Source organism: Podarcis raffonei, chromosome 3 (genome assembly GCF_027172205.1).
Source record: "Podarcis raffonei isolate rPodRaf1 chromosome 3, rPodRaf1.pri, whole genome shotgun sequence".
Taxonomy (NCBI): Eukaryota; Metazoa; Chordata; class Lepidosauria; order Squamata; family Lacertidae; genus Podarcis; species Podarcis raffonei.
In genome coordinates this window covers 96,779,351-96,803,615 of record NC_070604.1, presented here as the reverse complement: position 1 = coordinate 96,803,615, position 24,265 = coordinate 96,779,351, and the positions used below count along the sequence as shown (strand labels likewise).

At 39.7% G+C, this 24,265-nt stretch overlaps 1 protein-coding gene across 9 annotated transcripts in view; it reads right to left on the bottom strand.

Moving 5' to 3' along the window:
- Positions 1–24,265, bottom strand: part of ESRRG (estrogen related receptor gamma) — a 484,515-nt gene that overhangs the window by 269,377 nt on the left and 190,873 nt on the right. The window contains exon 4 of one of the 9 annotated variants that reach the window (XM_053383169.1): positions 2,152–2,180. The exons of the other annotated variants lie outside the window; for them this stretch is intronic. The gene's annotated coding sequence lies outside the window, so the exon portion shown is untranslated. The remainder of the gene's footprint in view (positions 1–2,151; positions 2,181–24,265) is intronic. 9 annotated transcript variants of the gene reach the window in all.

The window sequence follows — 24,265 nt, the reverse complement described above, 5'->3', positions numbered from 1 at the left end:
AGCCCTTAAGTGCTTGAATCATTCAGGAAAGCAACAAACTACACTAACTATACAGTATTATCCAGCAATGCCCTTCCCCATAGTTGACATACTATAAATGCTTACATCAGGAGTGGGTAAGCTTTGGCCCTTCAGATGTTGGATGACAACTCCCATCATCCTTGATCATTGGCCATGCTGGCTGGATGTCATGGGATCTGGAATCCAGCAACATCTGGAGGGCCAAAGGAAAGGTTCCTAGAAATTCTCCTCCTTTTAGGTGCATGTTTCATTGCTTAATGATGAACATACATACCACAGCAACTGGTAATGAATTAGTTCTCTTAATTGCCCCAGAGTCAGTTTTCATTCCCACAGGTGTGAGGTGGGGGTGGGAAGGCTTTAATCATTAATTGCTCTCATTTATCTTTTCATTTTTTAGTAGCAAATTAGTAAAAAATAAAAAATAAGAAGAAATCAAGTTGCTAATTAAAGCCACACCACACATACACACCCATATCAACACCCATAGGAATAGAAACTGGCATTGGGGCAATTAATTGGCTATCCAAAAAGCACCATATAGGCTATTCATTAGTTATTCACCACCCACACCAATAAAGGAGGCTGAATCTTCTAACAGTGCTTATTTAAAGGCAAAGGAACCCTTAAAAGTCTTAACAGCACTTTGACTATCCACACTAGAAAGGCTGGTGCTACAACCGCATATAATTACAAGAAGAAAAATCAACACCAACGAGGTTGGGGGGAAAGGGAGGGCAACACAGTAAACAGTGAAATGCAATGGGCTGATAATCACAATGTCTGGATCTTTAAAAATGGAGTGCACAAAGGATAGCAATTCCAGCAAAATCAGCAAGTGTGGAAGCAACCTTTGATTTGCCCAGAAACCATTGAGAGAGTTACTGACAGTGCCTTTCATATATGGCTTTCCCATCTATAACAGGAATCAATAACAACACTCCTCCATGGCTCAGAAGCTCATATCCACCAGAAGCTGTGCTTCCAGAATTTTGAGTCCAGTTCTGTGGAAATCTCTCCAGCTGAGATAAGACGGGCCCAGTTGAACATCCAGCATTTAGTGAATATCTTTTTTATTTAAGCAAGCATTTTCAGTATTTCCCCCCTGATTTTATAGTTAATTTTAATTGATTTTATCTTTAGTGTGTCTTTAGTCATTTTATTGTAACCTTAGAGACTATGGTGTTAAGCGGTATGTAAATAGTTGGAATAAATAAATAGGCTCTCAACCACTTCCCTATATCAAAAGCATGTTTCAAATGTCTCTGCCCTGTTTTTCAATGAATCAATATCAAAAGGGTAATACAGACTTGCAATATCAAAATCTAGATCCCATCCCCTCCCCTCCCCAGATTGATAACTGTGTTAGTTTGTTGCAGCAAAACAACAACAACAAAGGTCTTGCAGAATCTCAGAGAGTAAAAAATTATTTTTGGCACAAGCTTTTTTGAACTAGAAGCATATGATAAAGCAGATTATATGCCACAAAATTTATGCCACATAATAAATATTTTCTTCTTTAAAGGTGCTACAAGAGCCTTTGTCGATTCACTTGATATTTTATCCTAAAATTGGGAGTGGTAGAAAATCTGTGTTTCTCCCATACCACATTTGAGTTTAAAACTGGCTTTAAAGGGGGGAGGCAAGGGATAGGAAAATACCCATAAAAAGCTGTGTGTCCCACCAGCTTAGATTTAAGGAGAAACAACACAACTGGGTGAGCTGCTTGGCTTATATCCTGCATCTTAAAAAAGACATTTCAAACTAGATAACTAAATCATCCTGAAAGTACCCAAAAGATGATGTAACAACGTTCTGAAAAATTAATTAAAGACACATTGCTGTCAGCTCCAGGAAAATAATAAAAGTTGGGAGATTAAGAGGCAAGCATATCTTTCTGAATTGTAAAATAGGTTTATGGGTCTTCTAATAACAATTTTTACTCAAACCTTACATAAATAGGCTTATATGATACAAATATTACGTGGGCTATGTGGAAACTACAACGTCCATAATCATGTTTAGGGATTACTTGACAGAACAGAGACATTTCATTTCTATTGGACCTAGGGATTACAGAAAAGAAACATCTAATATTCCATTTTTTAATTTCATGCATTTTTTATTTACCTTTAATGATGCTGTATATATTCATCATCCTGAAATATTAAAACAGTATGAAAAAAGTAATAAATTGGTGGAAAATTTAGGAAATGGGAATGCAACAGCACGCAAATCATACACTATCAAGTGCTTGATACACATTTAAAATTACTGCCTAGTACGGCAAAGCCAAATTCCTGGCAGATTTCTGAAGCGCAAAGTCACAATAAGAAGATCAGCAGAACAGCCTGAAATAATAGAATATTCATCCCCCTAATCCATATGCAATTCTTTAGGGCTTTTTTTTAACAATGCATATGAGGTCTGACTGTATTCAGGATTTAAATAAGTTGTCTCTCTTCCTCTCTCCATCCCTCCCCCTTACCCTTCTCTCTCCTCTCACACACAATCGCACTCGATTTTTGTAAAAAAATAAAATAAAAATGTATATACAGTTATCATTTCTGCTCTGCTGCACTCACGATGACAAGGTTAGCACATCTTCCCACACCTCAGATAAAAAATAGCTTTTTAAAACAACAAAAGTGTTAAAAGAAATGTATTTATTCATACAAAATTTTAAAAGACTTATTTTATTTTATTTTTTGGAAAGGAGATATTACACTTCCTTATTTTCCCAAATTATTGGGAAGCCTATGCAATGTGCGATGTTTTAAATTTTACATTCACCTTTTTTTGCAAATAAATTGGAAGGGAAATGTATTTGGTATTAGATCTTTAAGATCATGCATATCTTTCCAGATACATGTGATTTTCGATGTATTTTTTAGAGAAGGGATAGTGACCTACTGAAGAATGGCTGAGAAAACTCAGATGCATATGCTAATAATGCTAACACAGCAAATGCCAGTGTGGATGTAAACACAGCAAAGAAAGTGATATTTAGTGTGGCATAAAAAATACAGTTGCTATGGACCTGAAATGAGGAATGACAGAGAGGCCCTCATACTAGTCTTCCTCATTCAATTTTCAAAAGATACATACAGCACTGTCTAATTCTCAAAATGAATTAAAATATATCAGTGTTTAGTGGTCTCTGCAGTCAACTAGAAGTGCATTCAGTACCAGGGAACTAATGGCCTGCTCAGCTCACATAAATTCAGTGAACATTTAGGAAACTTGTTGGTTATTCTGGAATCTACTGGTAACAAAAAACCCAAAAGAAATGTTAGAAACTGTTTGGAACAGTGTGTGTGGACTTTTACAACTCACAAACAGGTAGTGGCAACGATCAAACCATTCTTTGTCATTGGGTGAGGCCTCAGCAGTTGCTAAAAAGCTTTTAGAGCAGGAATGGAGAACTTGTAGTTCTCCACAAGTTGCTGGACTACAATTTACACATCCCTGACCACTGGCCACGTTTGCTGGAGCTGCTTGGAATGTTAATCCAACAGCATCTGGAGGGCTGCAGGTTCCCCATCCTTGTTTTAGAGGGTGAAACTCTTGCACAGGGCATGCCAGTTCCCAGCTCCATCTACATAGCAACAGATACGGAAGGGGGAAAACCACTTGCAGGTTGCAGCCCTTCCCAAAAGCCAAACTTAAAATGGAGGAAATGTTGTAAGGCTGAAGAGTTTAGGATACAGATCTGAAGTGATATCTAATATTTTGCCGTTAAAACAGGCAAAGCAGAAACTTGAATCTGTTCCCCATCTCAAAAATTGCTGTGACAAATGTAAAGCGCTTTGCACAAAGTAGTAATACTTTTCCAAGAAAACATAAAGTCATCAAATCTTGGGCTAAAGGGAAGTTTCTTGCTACCACAGTTCATACTAGAGTCTCTCTTGGTCTATGGACAGGAAGGCCCCTGCACTAGGACAGAAGCTAACATTCCAGAGTTATGGCCTGCATGCTTGGCGATAACCCAGGCAGGGTGGTTTGTGCAGTGGTTTGCTTTCAAATTCCAAAGGTCACTGCTAAGTGCTACTGAATGGTGGAGGAGATCCAACACTGTCATTGTAGGGCTTTACAAAATTGAAGCAGGAGCCCAGTGGATGAACATGTAGGTGCATGGATGTTGAGTGGATAGCAGCATCCTGAGGCTGCCACTGATGCTGGACAACTTTATCCACTTGGAAGCCATGAACCTGCATGGCTATAAGAATTCTGGTGCTACAGAACTACAGTGGTGCCTCGCAAGACGAAATTAATTCATTCCGCGAGTCTTTTCGTCTTACGAAGCACGGTCCATCGCAACTGCGCCTCTTCAAGCGGCTTTAAGAAAAAAGGGAACAAACTCGCAAGACGTTTTCGTCTTGCGAAACAAGCCCATAGGGAAAATCGTCTTGCGAAGCAACGCAAAAAACGAAAAACCCTTTCATCTTGCGCGTTTTTCATCTTGCGAGGCATTCGTCTTGCGAGGTACCACTGTATCACATCTGCTGCTGCAGCTGACTGCAAGGGACCCTGGGTCCACCCACCTCATGAAATATGTAATGCAGCTGCTTGGGGGCAATCAAAGGCCTTGGACCCATTCAGCTTCTTCTATTGAATTTTAAAGGATTACTCTGTTTCCTGTGACGAAAGTACATTTTTGTCATTCCTGATTAATCCCCCAGCTAATGTTTAGAAAGGTGACTTTTTGGCACTGATCAGATTTGACAAAAGTAGTTTCAAGCTAAGTAATGTCTAACTATTTATAAGATTCGTCATGCTTCTTTTTTTAGAAATGGCGTTTAGATTAGCTATAGGGCTAATTTATTGTCTTGCAACTCCATTCTGGGACTTGCATGCAGTATTTGAATCACATAAAAGAAAACCATATGCATATCAGGTTTCCAATAACTGATCTCATCCAGGAATGGATGCCAAATTATCTAATTCTGGCTGTAAGGGCTGAGGTTAACTCCTTACACTCACAGTTCTTGCCATTCAAAGTGGTTTGCTGCCGATTTGGTATGTATTTTTGCTCCATGGCTAACACACTTTCTCACTCTATTTGGATCAGCATAATCTCTGATGGAGTACTTTACCATCAGACCTTATGAAACTTGATTTTTCAAGCTGCTCCAAATACCACGACTGACACTGTAAAAGGAAATAGCAAAGATCCTTATAAGCTGTTCATCAGACCCCAAATCTTCTGATAATAAAATCCTTGTAGGAGCCCAAGTGCATTCACCTTAAGGTTCAGCTGTGTTGACTTCAATCAAAATTACTCATAACGTGCATGAGAAAAATCGGCTACAAAAATATCCACTGATCTTGCAGGAAAGAATGAGCAATATGCTTGTTTTGTACACTTATACATAATAGATTTCCAGAACTGGAAGATACCTCTTGAATCAACTAGACTAATATCCTAAAAGCACCATAGCCTCCTAGACCAGTTCATTTGTTATGTTACCTGAAGATGGTCAGGCTTGTCCACATAGATACAAAAATGTGTTGAGTGATCAAATTCTATGTAGTGTTAATAGTTCATATCTCCATTGCGTTCTACCTTGCAGAGATGACGGTCTTAAGAGTACAAGTAATGAACACCAGCAGGTTAAGCAAGAATATCACATGAAATATTAGAAGCGGGTCACACAACACATTTGTGTCTCTGTGCATGTAGCCAGGGAAACTTTCACACAGGCAACATAACAAGGGAAACGAAAAATCACAGATAAAGCTAGCAGCAATTTACATGATTTCAGGTACTTGAAAAGAGTGTCACCACCATCTTGGAAACTGTCTTCAGCTTCAATCATGAACAGCCAATTCACATACTGTGTTGTCCATGTGAATGTATATGAAGAAGCAGTCAAAACCATTTGCAAGAAAAAGAAAATGGCCTCTGTGAATCAGCCTTAGACAATGTGGGATAAAGAAATAATAAATAAAAACATTTAACAGGAATGGCATAAAAGTATTTATCCTATTTCTTTTTCCAGTCTTCTCCAGTGTTTTATCCCTGAGCAAATACCTGGGCTACAAGCTAGCTTCATTACTTGAAGAATTTTTAAAGCTATGGTTCCCCAAGACTACAGCTAACGTACTGCAGACCTCCACTAAACAATCCATATTAGGCATGTCACTCTAAACGGGCAGCAGCAATTAACAGTTTCTCTATTTGTTTATATAATAGGGCCAATGCCTTTTGAAGCACTTCAGAGCACTTAACTAAAGCAAACAAGCACTTGAACTTTGAATATCTAACAAGAGGAGCTATTGATAAGTATGACTTTACTTGGCAAATCTTAGTCGCTGACAACTTTAATTCAATGGTCTTGGGGACAATTCGGACATCACTGCCTGTGGTATTACATACTTCTCATATGACTTTAACACATCAGTTTGAAATCATTTGCCACAGCCACTTCAGAAGAGAGTGATTTGAAGGAAAGATGGTGCAGTAGGGAGGGTGTGTGTAACCTTTCCCCCACCTACTAGCTTTCCACCACAACACTTTACCCAAACTGGTTTTCCCCATGATGGTGTGGGTTTCCAGACATACATTTGCAAAGGCGAATACACATCTGGAATCTTCCTTTGCAGCTGGAGTGTGCAAAGAATTGCAATGAGAAAAACACAAATGGGAAAGCCTTCTGTACAAAAACTGTACTCTCCCAAAGATGCTTTTCATTTTAAAAACTATGGGGTTTTTTGTAGCACATTACATCTCCATGTAAAATGTACAGTAGTTCAGCCCTTAGAGCCAACTACACATTCAGCAAGATTATGTGGTGCAGGTCATAGACTCTACTACTTCAAATTGCAGTGGTGATCTTGTTTTTGAATACTCCCCTATTTAACATGATCCCTCCTTGGAAAAACTGGTCCATCAGGGAAAAATGTTCCGACCTAGACTTCTCACCAATGTACCTGTTTTTTGCAGAAGGGAATATTTATAGGGGAAGCATGCAGAATCATGATCTGCGGCTGCAGTCTAATGTGGCATTAACCCAGAACCCAATGACCACATGACTTTACATATAGATAACCCTATAACAAAAATCCAAGGCAAGTTCTCTAATTTCTCTGCTATTTAATAATGAATCTATGTAATACTCCACTCGCTCAAACAACTGTTGATGTTTCAAACTATTTTACATAGAGAAGAAATTGGGATGACAGTGATGACAGTGAGGAAATAAAAATGAGGTCAAAGTCCTGCATTCTGAAAACTCCCAGTTCTTTACTTGCTTTCTATAAGAACTATGGATAATCAAAGTAGTGTCCCACTTATGGAGCCACATTTAAGTGGAAATCAACAAAGGCATCTTGTCCTCCTGAGTCTTGTCAGTTGTCAAGCACATGTTCAGAGCATGAACCACACTCCTGTTGAATTTGCTGTGAAGCTTGCAGATCTCATAGATAACAATATGAATGCATTGAACCACTGAAAAAGATGTGTAGATTCTCACAATGATCAACTGCAAAACACCACTTCACCATCATGGTGATGGGTCCTATTTTTGAATATAAAAAACTTGACAAGACAACCTAGATGGCTGCATAATTTCATTAAAGTTGCAGACTCATCAATACCATATTTTTACCAGTGTATCATTCTACCGATCTGCATGACAATGGCTAATATAAGCATGTTCCTAGTCATGCAAATTAAATGCAATGCTCTCAGAAGCACTTTCCCTGCTTACTCCACCATCATCATTAATCTAATAATTTTGTCATGCAAATTTCTGACTGACCTTATGGAGGATCCTGCTGGCAGAAATGGGAAAGACCATTTTTGTCAATTCCCTCAGCAGCTCTTTTTTCTCTCTCATACCGGTCTAGGGGATCTCAGAATGGTTTTTGGGGGGAGTAAAATCCAGTGAAGGTCTCCTTCCCGCTTCTGCTGGCAGGATCACTATGTAAGTGATCCAAACTACAGGATCCAAACTTATGGTTCCAGAAAAGTGGTTGCTCTTTTTAATGTCATGCTCCAGCTCCATGTTTCTAAAATTAGAAATGGCATGACTCCAATAGTTTAATTCACCATAACTATGGCAATATATTGTTATTAACCATGCCTTTAAGGTATTTTCAGTTTAAGGAAATATATGCACATCTAATGAGCAGCCTGATCCTATCCATGATCACCTGAAAGTCCCATTTACTTCAACCAAGCATGCACAGGATTGCAATCTAACAGTCTAGCTGAGTTTCAATTCAACATTTATTTTTAGATGCTGTGGTACAGAGTGGGTCCCACTGCCATGTGATAAAATGTGCTAAGTACTTATCGTGCAAGAAATGGCTTTTTAAATTCTCTGAAATACTATTAGTTATAATTGGGTTTAATGCATAAAATGGCTGAGTAATTTAAATGTTTGAAAAAGAAAACAGTATTTCCTAGAGTTTATGAAGTGGTAAGCTATTTCTCATAACGATTAACTGTGAATCATCATTTCAAACATGAGCATCTAGGAGCATATGCTCTATGCAACTGTTGCTGTGAGAGAGCTCATATTAACCAAATTAATGGGTTTAATTTTCATCACAGCCTGCATTTTTACACCAGCAAAAGTCCATTGACCTCTCAGCATAAATTCCTGGGTTTTGCTGGTAAAATAGATCTGTATTTTGGCCACCCTTGAACATCTTTTTGAATTGCAAAATAAAATTAAACAGACTCTGTTATATGGGATGATCCAGTGCTCACCACAACCTTCCTTTAAAAAAAGAACAACCTTACCTTAACTACCATGTTGAGCTAAAAGCTTAGCTATGAAAACAAAGTTGTAGTGGGAGAAGGCAGACAGGGTTGGCCATATTAGACAGTCTGATTATATTGAGTTCAAAGGATGAATGGGAAGAGCTGCTACAGGCAGAATTACTTTCTATACTTGCCCCAACACCATCATGCAGCAATCAGAAAAGCTTACTTTCTCTAATATATGTTAAATGGAAAATGATTCCTAATAAGATGAAAAACTAACTGGGTGCAGATTCAGTTACATCAGAGAAACCACCTTGAAAGAGGAGGTGATCTCTGGCAACTTAAGTATACAAAACAAGTGACCAAAAAGTTCACCAATTTTGAGCAAATAATTCACTATAATTACTATCAGTGAAAGTTTGGTCATACAGGCTTACAGAATTTTAATGGCTAACATTTGACAAACATTACTTGGAGCATGTTTTGAATTATGGTGCTGGAGGAGACTCTTGAGAGTCCCATGGACTGCAAGAAGATCAAACCTATCCATTCTTAAGGAAATTAGCCCTGAGTGCTCACTGGAAGGACAGATCGTGAAGCTGAGGCTCCAATACTTTGGCCACCTCATGCGAAGAGAAGACTCCCTGGAAAAGACCCTGATGTTGGGAAAGATTGAGGGCACAAGGAGAAGGGGACGACAGAGGACGAGATGGTTGGACAGTGTTCTCGAAGCTACCAGCATGAGTTTGACCAAACTGCGGGAGGCAGTGGAAGACAGGAGTGCCTGGCGTGCTCTGGTCCATGGGGTCACAAAGAGTCGGACACGACTAAACGACTAAACAACGACAACTTGGAGAATGGCACCCTAATTTAGGGGTGGAAGAAACAAAATATCCTGGGATTATGTAAATTACTGGTACACTGGTCTACAGCACTTTGAAATATATAGACAAAAATATGACTGACAAATGTTGGCAACATGTCAGAGAAAGAGGAACATATTAGCATATGTGATGGAAGTTACCTCCAACTTTCCTGGAAGTACTAGGAAATATTATAGGTTGCTTTGCACAAACAGACTGTATCCTATGTTTACTTCCTGTAACAGACACCAAGGCACTAGGAAGCTTTAGCCTTTACTCTTTCAACAATAGCCATATGTCATCAGACTGGATCAAAATTTGCACAAGTGGATTTCTACTCATGCCTTAATTATTTGCCATGTGGAAGAAAGCAACTCCAGGCTGGCTTGAGAACATATAGTACCAGTATTTTTACAAAGAGACACGAAAAGTAGACTATAGAACCAAATTACATGTGAGGCTAAGTTGCATGCCTTTAAAAACTAAAAACTAAAGCATTTGCAGAGGCTTCAACCTAAGCAGAGAACCAGTGCAGGAGAGGATGAACCTGCTTCTCCCTTTTCTTCTGGCCGTTATTCTCCTCTAAGCTGCTTTCCACCTCGCAGAGAAGAGACTTGAGTATCCATATCTTCTCCTGCAAGTGGAAATGTAGTCTCTGGGGGCAATGTTTAGCAGGGAGAAAGACCAGTTGTATGTGAAAGGACTGCGCAGCCATTTTCCCTATCCACTATCATTGTCCCTCTGCTCAAGATTTGCATCTGCTTTGGGTTTTTAAAGAAAGAATGAAAGGAAGATATATGGGTGGACCTAGAATAGCCTCTGAAGCATTATATAACCTAACAGGAAACATTTCCTATTCTCACTGAGAAATGTCAAGATAATTTAAGCCTAGAATCTCAGCCAAAGTTGTAGTCATATACTGATGACGATCAATCAGACACTAACATTATCGTAAGGCCGCATGCCTTGCACTTTTGTTTCATTTGCCTTTCAGTTAAAAGGAAATAATAGAAAGATACTGAAGAAGTGAAAAGCAATTTACTTGGTTTCTTGTAATACAGCTATAATAAATTACTTTTTTGTACTTTAGGTATCATTCTAAGCAATATGCTACCAGGGCTGTCTATTTCTTATAACGAGAGTGGCTAACCTGTGGCCCTCCAGATATTGTTAAACTCCCATCTATCCCAGCCAGCATTGCCAATGGTCAGAGAGTTCTGGTACAGCAACAGCTAGAGGACCACAGGTTAATCTCTGCCTAACAGCTTATATATGAAAACCCCTATCATAGTAGTTTACATATTTAGGCAGAAACCACAACTATTTATTTTATAGTTAAGAAGAATTTAGTAATTTTCCAACTCACAGTAACTTAGGATATCATGTACAGGTCTGAAGGCAGCATCTCTCTTTATATGAGCTTATGAAACTGTCTTATATTTTAGGCTCTTGCTCCATCTACACCAAGTGTGTGCTGCTCCCAGTCTGATAGAGTCCCTCATCCAATGTCTATTCAAGAATAGAGGCGGGATTTCTTTTCAGGGCCACATTCCATTATAAGTAATCTATTAAGGGCCACGTAACAACAGAAAACAAGGCTGGAGGCATCAATGAGTGGGCTGAGAGCCCATGGTAGGCAGGTCCATCCCCTCCCCCTCTGTCTCTCTCTGTGACATCCTACCCCCTGCCCCACTCCTTATTCATCCCTGCTTGGTGGGTTACCAGGAAAAGCCAGAGGCGGATGTAGAGGAGCACGACTGGTTCGGTTGAACTGGGTGCAGAGCCTTGGAGCACTACAATGGTTATTTAGAATGGAGCGTGAAAGGCAGAGGACACCAAATTTTGGCATCGCAAAGGATGCTGCTGAAATTGGAGACCCCAAGGTCCACCACTGGGAAAGATCACTATTGCTAGAGGTCTGAACCAATGGCTCACAGAGAATTATTCCCACCTCTTCCTTCCTTTACTCTATCCACTTTGCCTTCCCCACTCCCACCCACACTCCCTCCTTCCCTCCCTCCTTCGTTCCTTGGTTACCTTCACCCATGTTAATTAGGTCAAGAGTGCATATGACTCTTAGTCTGCAAGTTCACCAGTCCTGGTCTATTCATTGCTGCAGGTTTTCCCCCCTATTAAATAATATTTGCAGTTCCTTCTCAGTTAATGTCTCCTTCAGTTAAAGGAGATTCAAATCTTACTTTTGTAAATCTCAAATCTCTTCTCAATGATATTATAATCACCATATGTAGATGATGTGTACACACACACACACACACACACACACACAAGATCTCCTGGTCCTATGCATTACAGTTTAGTTCTGGAGAGCCACCCCCTCCCTACACACACACACACACACACACACACACACACACATGTCGAGGCTCATAATTAGCTTTGATGAATATTGTTGCTGTGCTCGTTTAAATCTATAGTCTTTCATAAACACATACATTCATTCAAATTAAAGAGCCAGAAAAAAATAGTACTGTGATTCAAATGACTGATTTCTGAGCTATGGAAGCTATGACATAGATGACTTTCACCATAAGGTTACAACCATGTAAAATGATGAACACCAGTTAAAACAATTTACAATCAGAAAAAGAGGGTTGATCCTAAGAAAAAATATTAGTACACTGCCTGTCTCTCATCCCCAAACTTCTCCTGTTCCTCAGATTTGTATAAGCTCATGGAATGTAAGGCTATCGATGGCTACCAGTTGTCATCACAGTTATAGTTCATTTGATTAGATCGTGATGATGATAACACCAAGGTTGGAGGTTCCACCCCTGTATTGCAAGGGGTTGGACAAGATGATCTTTAGGGTCCCTTCCAACTCTACAGTTCTATGATTCTATGATGGATGTATACAACCTTCAGTTTCAGAGGCAGAATGTCTCTGGTTGCCTCTGCTTGATCAAAAGCTGTTCCACCAGCAGAATGTCAGCTCTGGATTTCACTCTCTGTTTTAGACTTTTTGCACTCAAAACAAATTATTCTCTTTTAAGAATGCATTTTTTCTCCAGTCATATTCAGTATGCATTGCACTAGAAAGACTGTAAATATTTTGTCAGGGTTTGTTACGGCCACATCACTCATTTCCTCTGGGATGCTCAAGCAAAGAATTGCCAAAGTTTTCAGCGAGCTCAGAAAAGGAAGTCTCAAAATACGAAAGAAATGTGATTAAAAAGAGAGACTCGACACCACAGAAGGCTTCACTTTTTTTTTATTACCATGTTTTCACTGTCTAGAAACTTTTAAAGAGCATTACAATGTATTTATCACAAGGTGCTATTAGCACACAGCTCGCTTCAAGTGTTACCAATTCATGGACAGATTAGAGGGCACATTAATAACATAGTTAATATGAAGTGTTTAGAGCCTTTACGTCGGTGACAAATACGACTCAGCCAAATTTCCTGACCATTGAGGCCACGGAGGAACAATTTGGTAGATTTCATCAACAGTTCTAATTATGTTCCTGTCAAGTTGAGAACAAAGCAATCCATAACTGGGGGGCTGCTCAGAGACAGTGGCACATAAGAGTAATTTATGCCCGAGACAGAGGGCCCTTTCTGTAGTTAGTGTGAACAACGCTCGACTAACAAGTGGGTTCAAAACGGAATTTATTAGGGGGAAACAGGAGGCTTCTAGTTCTGTCTGTCTTTTCGCAGGCAGGCTTAGGAAGCATTATGAGGCAAGGACTTCTAGTTAAGTCTTGTTTATGACAGTGTGTGATGACAGTGTGTGACCCTGTACCTTCGACAATGGTGGAAGCAGGATTTTAGCTGCAAAGCTTCACTTGGACTCTATTTTGATGATTCATGCAGTCAGAATCTCCACCAAAGGCAATTTGCAATGACAAATTTGTAGATATTCGTAAATATGGTACAGATACAGAGGTTCATTTATACACAGACACATTATTGTGTATGTGTTTGTGCGTGTCACCCACACATAAGTCTTTGAAAGCAATGTTACACTGTGTGGGAATTTCAGCAGAAGCAGCACAGAAGCAGAATACTGTAAAATACCCTTTTATAGCAGGCTATAAATAACATACCAATGAAATACACAAAGGGATGATTAGCAACTGTAAACTAAAATGCTTTGATAAACTTTGCACATTTCATAAGACAGCTGAACTAAGGAGGGGAGGGGGAGAAAAAGAAAGGGGGCCCCTCTTGTGTAATTTTGAATCATTTTCCACTGTGATCTATATTGGGCTGCAGTTTGTGTTCTTTCAAACAGGGTAATTTTATAAATGACATTCTTATTAGATTTTGTAAAAAAGGCAAAGATGCTTCCCTGGTGTGAGGAAAAGAGTTCTGATTGGAAACATATCATCAAGGTTGGGATTATTTTGTTACTAATACATTGTGGATTAGCATAAAATAATACTCAGTAAATTAAATTCAGAATAAAACTGAAAATTAAAGAAATGGAAATATTAAGTGAATTAGCTAAAATACACTCAGAATTCAAACACATTACAATTGTTTAATAATAGGCATTGGTTGCTGATTAGTGAGGTGTGGGTTTTATCAACATCATCATGATTTTTCTGTGTTTATTTCAGAACACATGAGAGAGAAATGCTCCTGGCTAGTAATCTTGCCACCCAGTGGGATCCACTTTCATAAGTGACTAACAGCCTGATACAGCTAAGGAGATCCATGGACATATCAGAGTGGGTCAGAAACTGCAGGTATTAATTGGATGTGGATCCAAATTCACTGCAGAGTGCAATTCTGAGCATGAATGCTGTCTATCCAACCTCCATTTTGTTAAAACAGGGGTCGGCAACCTAAGGCCCATGGGCCACAAGCGGCCCATGGGGGTCATTTAACCGGCCGGCCGCTTGGTCGGCACCCATGTGCCGCGCTAAACCAGCATGGAGCAGAGCCGGGACTACCTTCCACGATGCTGGCCGGCTTCCCATTGGCTGCAGGAAGCTCCTGCAGCCAACGGGAAGCTGTGCACACCTCCTCCATGCTGGAAGGAGCTCTGGAAATAGCGTTTGCGCATACGTGCATGCACACACACACTCCGGCCCACTGTGGCATCAGCAGGACGATGAACCAGCCCAAGCCACAAAAGCTTTGCCAACCCCTGTGTTAAAAGGTAGCCACAGTCAGATGCATTTCCCTATCCACATAAGTAACTTTTTGATCATGGCAAAAGACATATTGTTGCCACTATTATGAATATGGGTCAGCCTCCTGTAACCTATATACTCCTCTACAGCCAAGTTTACCCTGAGTGTTCTTTGCAGACATACAAAGCCCAAGCTGTTTAAGGCATGGTTAGTGCTTTTAATGGTATCTGAGATGAAGTGCAGATGATGGAATACTGGTGTAACATATTCCTGAGAATCCAACACAGAGAAGCTGCCACTTAGTTGGTGAGTGGCTCACGCTTTGTGCTACATCCTATGTTATTAGATTGACTGATATTTGGTTCTGCACCACTTGCACATTCCAACATAGTCCTAAGTAAGGAGCCATGTTAGTCTCACATCAAGTGTGCTAGAATAGTGGTCTAGTCTCAAGGACGTGAAAACACAAATGGCAATAACTATATCTGAATCTCAAAGAAAAGGTCACAATCTTGTCACTCAATGAGAAGTGAAGACAAACATTCAACTTTGTTTTCCAGATGTAACAGTGAAGTCAGGAACACACCAAGACTGTGACCTTGTTTGATTGGGTTGGACACCATACATAGGTGTTCATGCTTCCTCACAAACCATTAAGCTTGCAGACCATTATTAAGCAGTCTTGCACATTTTAACTCTCCATCAGTTCACCTGCATCAAGTACCACAGTTACACATGGACCAAACAGCAAAATCACACAGTCCAAACCAGGGATGTTCACCTGTGACCTTCCTCTTGTTGCTGGACTACAACTCCCATTATCCTTTACTATTAATCATGATGGTGGAGGCTGATGAGAGTTGGAAAAAAACAGGTTAATCTCTGGAGGGACACAGGTTACCACCCTTTATCTAGACCCTTCACCATTTGAAATGACCCTGAACCTCACAACTTGCCTACAAATCCAAAAGAAATTGTGACATATTGGTCCTACAATTTCTTCCAGAGGTTAAACACATTTTCTTATATCTCTGTCTCATGCTCTAGTCAAAAATAATCCAATACAGTGGTACCTCGGTTTAAGAACTTAATCAATTCCAGAGGTCCATTCTTAACCTGAGGTACCACTTTAGCTAATGGAGCCTCCCACTGCCACTGTGCCGCCGCTGCACGATTTCTGTTCTCATCCTGAAGCAAAGTTCTTAACCCGAGGTACTATATCTGGGTTAGCGGAGTCTGCAACCTGAAGCATCTGTGACCCAAGGTACCACTGTATCTACTCACACTTGTTTTTAGCAAGAAAGTGCCAGTTCTAATAAGAAGAAATAATATTTGGTACAGTTCTTTTTGAACTGTGCAACTTCTGTTGCTGGATTGCCAGTTAAAACTCCCCTGAATTGAGTTATATCAGGGAGAAGGGTTTTTAGCAAATCCTACTCCTGGACACAGTAACTTTCAATGTTCAAGGAGGTTTTTTGAAAACATAGGACAGGAGCAAGTGGTCAAATTTTCCATAAGCACTCTGAAAGCAGGACTGCACCATATTTCTGCTTGTTTGAAATGTCTCCTCATGTAGTAAAGACATGATGATCCCATTAAGCATCTCACATCTGTGATTGAGCACTGGAAAACTAATTTGGTACTTCATTTGTATGTAGAGCATAAACCGGATACATTTGCAGATTGACTCACCCTATGTTTTATCAAAACAAATCAAACTCTGCTGGAAAGCACAGTCACAGAGATTAAGTTACTACTCTGAAAAGCATCAGCAATTCACTCCTGCCACTATGCCAATTTCCCTAGATTTTCCTTTACTATTATAAAACATATTGGTATGGATCCAATAAGAAACTTACATAAAATACAGATCCCATGAATTGAACTGTTGCTTAGTTTGTGAAGAATACTTCAATATTGAATTCAATGTTACCACTCAGTGGATTTGTAACTGGCTGACTGACCGAACCCAAAGGGTGCTCATCAATGGTTCCTCTTCATCCTGGAGAAGAGTGACTAGTGGGGTGCCACAGGGTTCTGTCTTGGGCTCGGTCTTATTCAACATCTTTATCAACGACTTGGATGATGGACTCAAGGGCATCCTGATCAAATTTGCAGATGACACCAAACTAGGAGGGGTGGCTAACACCCCAGAGGACAGGATCACACTTCAAAATGACCTTGACAGATTAGAGAACTGGGCCAAAACAAACAAGATGAATTTTAACAGGGAGAAATGTAAAGTATTGCACTTGGGCAAAAAAAATGAGAGGCACAGATACAAGATGGGTGACACCTGGCTTGAGAGCACTACATGTGAAAAGGATCTAGGAGTCTTGGTTGACCACAAACTTGACATGAGCCAACAGTGTGACGCGGCAGCTAAAAAAGCCAATGCAATTCTGGGCTGCATCAATAGGAGTATAGCATCTAGATCAAGGGAAGTAATAGTGCCACTGTATTCTGCTCTGGTCAGACCCCAGACTGTGTCCAGTTCTGGGCACCACAGTTCAAGAAGGACACTGACAAACTGGAACGTGTCCAGAGGAGGGCAACCAAAATGGTCAAAGGCCTGGAAACGATGCCTTATGAGGAACGGCTAAGGGAGCTGGGCATGTTTAGCCTGGAGAAGAGGAGGTTAAGGGGTGATATGATAGCCATGTTCAAATATATAAAAGGATGTCACATAGAGGAGGGAGAAAGGTTGTTTTCTGCTGCTCCAGAGAAGCGGACACGGAGCAATGGATCCAAACTACAAGAAAGAAGATTCCACCTAAACATTAGGAAGAACTTCCTGACAGTAAGAGCTGTTTGACAGTGGAATTTGCTGCCAAAGAGTGTGGTAGAGTCTCCTTCTTTGGAGGTCTTTAAGCAGAGGCTTGACAACCATATGTCAGGAGTGCTCTGATGGTGTTTCCTGCTTGGCAGGGGGTTGGACTCGATGGCCCTTGTGGTCTCTTCCAACTCTATGATTCTATGATTCAATATGAGGGTGCTACAACACAATCCTATGCATGTTTACTTAGAATTAAGCCCTAGTGAACAGGTACCTTAATTATTGGTAAGTATGCACAAAATTCCATCAATAATGTTATAGTATTAAAGTTAAAAATGACAAATTGAAGAAGATTCATGGACACAAGGAAAGGTTCTCATTCAATTATATTTCTAGATACATTTCCATAATATAGGCTTTTATGCAATGCAGCAAGAGTCTGTCAGTGCAAGGATCCCATTTGCGCAATGGGACATCCCCCCTCTCCTCCGCCGGTGCATCCTCTAAATCTGTTCTGGGGTTTCCCAAGCCCCCAGATTTGAGGAGGATGCAGAGCATGTGAGGGAAAGGAAAGGTGGAGAAGTTCCACTGTGCAACCAGGAATCCTTGCGCTGACAGGACACTTATTTACTGCTGTGTTGAATGCAAGCCCATATATCCTTATCCATCCAACTTCATGTAGTTTCTGACATGCCTGCAGGCATCTAGTGCTTGTTACAAAACTCTCCAGTGTTAATTAAAGCAAATGTACTAGAAATTCTTCTAGTTCTCCTTCTAACTTCCGCCAAAATTTTGAAAGAAAACTTGTTTTAGCTAATAAAAGCCAGCGAACTAAACCATACATTCTGCCAAATACATAGGTCCTATAACTTAGCAGTTCTTTTTGTTTAAATATTATTTGCTACAACTAGAGAACATTTGTTTCCTTTGGAAATGTCACAAATGGTGATAGGCTATAGAAACATTAGCACAAATGGCCATAGGCTATAGACAGTGGCTTTTTACTAGTTAAGAATCATTGCTGAGCAAGTTTCAATATGGTGGGAACAAAAAGCAAGAATGAAATTAATGTTGTATCTTCACTAGTGGGTTAAAAACTAAAAGCTGTAACTCACTGAGTTTAACTGCAGACTGTATCTCTTTCATGGATTTTTCCTCCCTCTCTGTTTTTGCTTTCTGAAATCAGAGGAAGGACCCAGCCTAGCAAGTCTGTAATCACTCAGCGGGAACCTGGTAGAAGAACAATACAGCCAACAGCTAGGCATTAGGAAAAAGAAGGAAATATCTCCCTCCTTCCCTCTTATGTTGCTTAAAGGGGCCTGGTGTGAATGAATCTTCCTGGCAGTGACCAACAATTTCTTACCCATTCTGAGCAATCATCAATTTCAGCATCAAGTGGTTCAGTGGATCTACAACTGGTAGCAGCAGCAGAGTAAGCCCAGCATGGAAACATTTTGGCTAATTTAAAGTCTTTGTGCTGCCGAATCAAACATGACAAGACAACAGCAAAGGAGAGAGGCTATTATCCCAAAATGAGAGCCAGCGGATAGCTGGGATTAGTCTGAGTGCCTGAGACAAAGGCAATGGAAGAAGGAGGGACAACTGAGAAGGATGATCCCAGATAAAATACATATACCAACACACAGAAACCGTTTGAAAACAGTGCACATATGATAATACAAAATACAGATTGAGAAAAGTTGTACAGACAAGAGAACAACATACATTTAAAAGGTATACAGTATAACTGGTTAACCACATACAGAATTGCATTAGGCATGCCTTTGACATAAAAAGAGGCAATACCAGAGCTGTTGCATTCTGCCTGAATACATGTCCTGTTGTCTGATATCTGCCATCCTTCCTCAATGTGGGGTGCTCCAAATGCTGCAACTCCCATCTACAGCTATTTATTGATCATGTTAAGGTTGTGGGGTTTGTGGGGGCGTTGAAATGCTGTGAATTAAATGCACAGCAATTTTCAGCAATTGCTATTTGGTTTTTATGAAATGTATAGATACTGTATCTGTTTTAGATTTTGGTTTGCTACACTTTGGGGCATTTCTGATGTAAGGAGACTAATAAATGACAGTATAATATCATGTTGACCATTGATCATGCTGCCTAGGGCTGATGAGAGTTTAATCTGAAATATCTGGTCCAAAATAGCCATCAGACTGGGGAAGGAAGCACTATGTTAGGACAGAATAGCCTTAAACTGGGGTGGGGTGAGGAACAGTGGGACTGCTCCAGTACGCCCACAGAGCTATCAAGCAACCACACCTCAAAGAACTGGTGGGGGAGGCGGGAGGAGAAAGGCAGAAGAAATAAACTTTTGGACAGCATTTGAGAAAGCACACTCAGAGTGAAGATATGCCTGAGCCATGAACCCTAGTGGCATCTTCCAGCACATAGAATGATGACCTGGGATGACTGGAGAGCAAGTGAATTGTCCTTAGCAAGATTAACAATTTAAAACTGCAGAAATTAATTTTGTTTAATAGCTGTGGGTGCACATGTTCCTTACAAAGGTGGTAACAAGGTCAGCAAAGCCTCTGTAGCCATTTAAAATGCAGCTTTTTAATAGGGTCAGTAGATTTAGGATGGCTAAAATGTTAAAAGGACTTTAGAAAGCATGGAAACACCAAGGGGGTCAAGCTTGTCCTTTATTTCATATCTTGGGTTAACCTGTTTATACTTATTTCATGACATGCAGGCTCTGACAAAATAACCCCCTTTTAAGGGGCTAGTCTTGTGATGGTAGGGTGATGTGAAACTAAGTGAAGGTGAAAGGTTACTAGTGAAAGAAGTAAAAATAAATGAACACATTACCAATCCTTAACTCAGCTATACTCTTCACAGAAAGAAATAGGCTGAGAGAAAGTGCTAACAAGACACTCCTCATATCCTTTTCATCATTTAGAAGTAGTTCATTCATGACTCTCATCCGCCTACATGAAAAAGAGCACTGAGCTCTACAAACCACTTAGGTATTGCGGAATCGGTCAGCTCAGCTACACACAGAGCTGACCAACTATGCAAATGAGATTTTTTTAAAAAACAGCATAGTAATTGGCATAAGCCTAAAACGAAATTCTGCAAAATTTCAAAATGCCATAACATCATATTTTAAAAGTTTGCAATTTGGATCCTGGTGTCAAAACTTAACCTCAGACGCTGACAATTCCATTGATTTGATTGTTAAATGAATGGAACTGCTACTGAAAAATCTTCAGTTGTCAGATATTTGCAGAACACTCACATATCCAAACTAAAACAAAGCAGGTTAAAATGAGCCCCAAATCATTACCAGCCATTATGGAGATAACCTAGTACAACACACCAGATAAAATAAGTAGGTCTTAATTGCTTTCCTGAAAGAATACAGCATGGGCCAGGTCTCTTATGTCAGAAAATTCCATTTTAAAAAGGTGCTGTCACAGATAATTACTCCTTCTGGACTGTACCTTCCAAGCAAGGGAGGGCAGAGAAAGGAGGAGGATTCTATCAGCCAATCTCAAAAGGTAAGAGTTTTCATAAGGGACAATACACCTTAGTATTTCAAGTAGCCCTAAACATGCAGAGCCTTTTAGGTTATTACCTGTACCTTGAACCATGACCAGAAGTACACTGACAACTGACGCAGACTGGCAAGTACACCTTTAATATTATTTATTTAAACAATTTACATCCCTACCCCCACACTCCACAAAGGAGCTGTTCAAATCAACTTAGAAATATAAAGGCAAACATAAAATAAATCAGTAATTCAACCACCAAACACAAATTACCAAACTATAAACAGCACATGCTCATATGCATGGAACTCTCAAAAGTGGTGTGCTTTGACAAGTCCCAGTCTTCGAGGACAGCCACACATAAATGGTATTATAGTAATCTATTCAGTATTGACTACAGTATCAAAATATATTGATCACACACTAAAATTATGAAATATTAGCTGTTATGTGCCATTATTAATTTTCAAATTCAGGAGCCTTTTCCTGACAAGGAGGCAACCTGCTGGTCATTAGAAGGATTAAATTAATTCAGCTGCAAGCTTGCCTTTTGACACTTACCAGAACTGACATACCAACCATTTTTCTCTACCTGTCCCACTTGGAGAGAGACAGAACAAAGGAAAATGAGACTTGCAGAAAAATTTAAGACACCACTGCAAGGAATATCATTTCAACTGCCTCTGAATACTGCTCTAAATGATACATGCTATTGTATACCATATTGCCTCCTTCTTTTTCTACTACTTGTAAGTCGGTTTCATATCTCATGCAGCAGTTCAAGGAAACCTCAGTTCACAGTTCAGCAAGGCCCTACTTAAAAGGTAAGCCTGATGCAAGTCCTTAGGGCATCTCATCCATCCTGTGCTTGGATGGCACTCATCACCAAGGGACCCCATTAAGAAGGAAGGGCAAACTGAAATCCTAACCCAAAGCACTCTGAAACACAGCACCAGTACACTGGCAAATGCACGATGGATGAGATTCCATTTGTCTTCAAAAGACTGGGAACCAATATATCTGCCTCACTATGAACTCAACTATTTCCCAACCTTGTAGTGTTCTTAAAGTAAAACACACAAGTCAAGCCCATCCACCTGGGGATGCGACAGAAGACCAGTGTCATTCAAGACTCCAATTAAACAGATTGTCTAACTCTCTCTGTATTTGTCTAACACTGCAAGAGATCCATTGTTGTTCTTAAAACAGTTTGCTCTGCCAAGGAACAGAGACAGAAACATACAGGGGACTTGCACTTCAAGGGTCTATTGCTGGTGTTTTTGTCAAATAAGTGTATGTGTGTGTGCTGAAAGAGGGGAAATAATGGATAGAAGTTCTTCTTAGGTCAATCAAAATATTTATCCTCTTCAATAACTTAACATTTATTGGTGCATAGTTTGGTGGCCAGAACTATTTAACCAACTTCTTAACTAACCTATGGCCAAAGCCTTCTATATTTTTTCAGAGACTGGACAAAGTCAGACCACACCACATTACATTAAGTCAGAATTTAGCTTAATGAGGTTCATATAAAGTGAAAGCAAAGGACTGAAATATTCCCTGACTACCACTCATTGCCAGAAAATGAGTCTGTCTTTCTTTCTTTCTTTCTTTCTTTCTTTCTTTCTTTCTTTCTTTCTTGCTTGCTTGCTTGCTTGCTTGCTTGCTTGCTTATTTATTTCTGATATTCATAGCCTGTCTTTTACTCAGGGTCTCCAGAGCACAAAATACAAAAAAAAAAACCACTTAAAAATGTAACATTATTTAGAACAACCAAGCAGACATATTAATTAATTAATTAATTAATTAATTAATTCACAGTCAGTGCTGCCAATGACATTCAGTTAGTAGCAGGATGCAACACAACAACCATATTCTAGAATGTACTTCACCTATAGCCCAAAATATGGACACAGAGGTACATTTTCAACTGTCTGTGAAATGAAAATAAGGTTAAAGGACTACACACACTTCAAGCAGAGTGACAGAGTACAGGAAACCTTCAAGAACAGACAGGATAAAGATGTAATAGCGATACAGGCTATTGGAGTCTCTCACAGTTTCCTTTCTTCTCCTGAATCAATCCCTTTATACGCGTGCTCACAGTATGCATGGGCTGTGAGGGGAATCGAGATGAAGATGCAAATTTTTGATACATTTATAATTCATAGGACATTTATGTATTGAATATCATTAGAAAAGACACTGGTGTTCTTAAACATCATTATGGATTAACTACATTAACTATTGCAGAGATATAGCAAGAGAGGGCTATTACTCTTCAGTGCTTAGAATCTGTCCTAAATAGTTTTCTCAACCAAATAATTGTTGTAACCATTACACATTATATTATCTCCCTTTCCAAAAGAGGGTACAATCCAGCAAAAATCAATAATTAGGAGCCACTATATGCATTGGCTTTCACAGGGTCTTAAATGAACCACAACTCTCTTACTTTCAATGCAACATGTAGCACAACCCAATACATACTAAGAAGTAAGCCCCATTATTTTCCATAGGGTTTGCTCTCAGAAAAGTTTACATAAGCTTGAGGTCTTGGTTATGCCTGTTGGTTTCTGGGCACAATGCAGGGTAAAAATAAAGTTCGATTACAGGGTCCCATCACCACCCCTCAAAAATCAAGCAACAGAGCAAGAATGAACAGTTCATCTTCTCAGTTCTAATACACTGTGTCTGGATCAAATAACCATGTTAGCTTTCACAATAGCTTGCTCAGAAATATGGAGCCCACAGTGAAAGCAGAACAAGGAACAAGGACAAATTGAATTTAAACTATCACATTTATTTCCATCAGACAAAGATATAAACTATTCAGGAATTAAGTCTGTAACAGCAAAAGTAACTCCATTATAATTACTGCACACTCGAAGCCCTATCTCCCCTCACATACCCTAAGAGTGCAGAGATTTTCAGAACTTGATTTTATTAGAGGAAGACTATGTATTTTCAGCAGTGTTTTACAAAATATTCCATCAGCAGAAGTGTAAGGCAGGTCGGAGACAGACTAACTTTTCCAAGGTATTAAATTAAAAGATGTTGAATTAAGTTAAATGCCCCACATTGAATTGACATTTCCCTTTTTTTAATGCAAGCTAAGATTGATGAAAAATACCACTTATCTACATTAAGGGTCAAAATATCCAGCAAAAGAAGTCTCTGGTTCATCGCGTCAGAGCAAAGTCAGTCTTACATAATCCGAGGACCGAGACGCGGATCACATTCTGATGATCCAATTAATGGTGGGATACT